This window comes from Triticum urartu, chromosome 7, assembly GCF_003073215.2.
Source record: "Triticum urartu cultivar G1812 chromosome 7, Tu2.1, whole genome shotgun sequence".
NCBI lineage: Eukaryota > Viridiplantae > Streptophyta > Magnoliopsida > Poales > Poaceae > Triticum > Triticum urartu.
In genome coordinates this window covers 270,178,674-270,181,111 of record NC_053028.1, presented here as the reverse complement: position 1 = coordinate 270,181,111, position 2,438 = coordinate 270,178,674, and the positions used below count along the sequence as shown (strand labels likewise).

Below are 2,438 nucleotides of genomic sequence, written 5' to 3'. Positions count from 1 at the left end.
TTGCAAGCGCAGTATAGTGGATGTTTTGCAATAAACACCTCGTAAAAATAGTAGCAAACAAGTACACGACTCCTTCTCCTTCCTCCGTCCGGCGCCCGTGCGTCGCCAGGGGCAGGGGCCGGCGCCGTGGGATTCCTCCGCCGCGCTGGAGATTCTGGCGCTCGCAACCCACTCGCAATCACCCACCGCCGCACACCCGCCACCAGCTGCCCGCCGATTCCGCTGTCCATCGCCGTGACCACCAGGCGAACTGGTCCTCGATCCGCCGCGACCACCTGTCGGCGCCCAGCTGCGTGATTCCGCCGCCCACCTGCGTGACCAGCCACTACGGCGCCGCCCACCTGCACCTGCAACGCCGCCAACCTCCGCGATTCCGCCGCAATCTTTCCCTGCGCCCCGTCTCTGCTGCTGGGAGACACCGATCGGCCCAGCCTCTCCTTCTCTGCCGGCTCCTTCCTCGTCGGCTGTGATGCTGAGGTAGTCTTTCCCCGCCGGCTCCTTCCTCGCCGCCGACGCCTACTACTGCTGCTGCCCCACCACTGACGCCTACTGTTGCTGCTGCATCGACCACCTGCAGCTGGTATTTCTACCTCGACCAAACGAACTCGCCCAGCCTCTGCTGCTGCTAGGTAGGTAGTCCTGCAAAATTGGTAATGTTAGATTTGGAAACATTCAATCAAGAAGATTTTGTTAATTTTGGAAACATTCAATCATGTTAATTATATAAACATTAAATCAGGAAATGAGAATTTGTTAATTTTGGAAACAATTCAACCATGTTAATTTCAGAAACATTCAATCGGACAAAAATTTGGCAACTGGAATTATTACGGCATGGATTATGGACTCTCACGATCATCATCAATGTTCAGGTTCTAAAAATGTTCAATCGGGTAGCATGGATTATGAACTTGAACTAGTTACAATGATTTGAATCTTGCACTAGTTACAATGAACTTGCTATACTGAAGATCAATCCAAGAAGATGGTATCGGCTTGCCATGCTGAAAGAGAAACAGAGCACCAAAAAAAGAAACGTTTCTTTTCTTTTATGGAAGGGGCCTGTTTCTCAGTTTGTATCGCCAAATTTTGCGAGAATCATACTGTATCCGGGAGGGGTAATGTGCTCACTGTTAGTGCACTGCTGTAGCACATGCTCACCTTGTGAATTCAGCTCACACAGCCAAGATTAACTTAGTAAATTCAGTTAAAGATGCATTTAGTCAATTGATTTGCTTAATACAGCAAGCCCTTTATTTAGTCAGTAATCTTAGAGCAATTTTACTGTCATGTTTACTGAATCTAAATCATAGGAGTACTATGATTTCTAAATGTGTTTCAGTCAACTTGTGTCAAAATTTGTTTCAAACAATTTTCTGTCAACTTGTGAGCAAGAAAATGGCTTCAGAAAATTCAGTTAACTGAGACTACAGTGAATAATGTTTCAAACAGTTATGAGTAAAAGTGGTTAGAGCAAAGTGTTTGATAGCAGGATTAAGCTGCATTCTTTTCTTTTTCCCACAGTAAACAGCAACTCAAAAGATAGCACACTGATTACAAATGACACTTTCTAAAATCCTCCACAGCCATATTTTGAATTGTGATGATCAGTTGTGCAAGCAAGTCTAAAGTTTTCACTGAACTGAACATACAAACTATGGATTTGAATCAATATGCTAACTACTCCATGATCTGTTGATTCTTTGCAGGGTGCTGGTCCTGTCAAATGCAGCAGAGTTTCTACGTCTAGACTAGTACTAAAAATCATCAGGATGCAAACTTAACCGATTGAACTCTCTGGAACTTGATGTTTTCAGTTTCTAATGGACTAGGACTGGAATTGAGAAGATGAATGATGGCAGGGCAGGAGAAGATGAATGAATTGAGTGGGAGCTTAATGGAATTTTTAAATGCAAACCAGCACTAAAACTGAGTTGGATATTGACACAGCACAACTGAGTTGATCCAGACTCGAACCTGAGTTTTTAAATGCAAAATATGGATGAACATTGGTGATTACCACCACACTAAATCCAATTGTATTTGTAAACCTAAATAAAGTGTGGGACGACATGGATATTGACACAGTACATTACATACTCAAATCTGTACCACCTTAGCTTGAAGAAAAAGATCGATAGATGCTTCAGAACAAAACAAAGTTAAGGGACAAAAGCAATCAGGACACACAGGAGGATATTTCGCAGCTACGACTTACATTTTCTTCTTCCATTTAAACTGAGTTCAATAGTTCAAACATAGGATTCCAACATGACATCCCAATCCATGACAGAAGGGATTGTTGCATCACCGACGACCGACCTACTGAAATATAACATGTTGTTTCTTCCTCGCGTAACCAGCTCTAATTAACCCCGGACAGAGAGACACTCGAGCTCGCGATCAAAAACACCACATGAATCAAAGACACGACACAC

The 2,438-nt window shown here is 43.9% G+C and overlaps 1 long non-coding RNA gene across 1 annotated transcript; it reads left to right on the top strand.

Moving 5' to 3' along the window:
• The first annotated feature begins 416 nt into the window (after window positions 1-416).
• On the top strand, window positions 417-2,105 carry LOC125521843. The gene is made up of 2 exons (XR_007289464.1): window positions 417-629; window positions 1,710-2,105. It is a non-coding gene; the product is annotated as an uncharacterized LOC125521843 (long non-coding RNA).
• The last annotated feature ends 333 nt before the right edge of the window (window positions 2,106-2,438 follow it).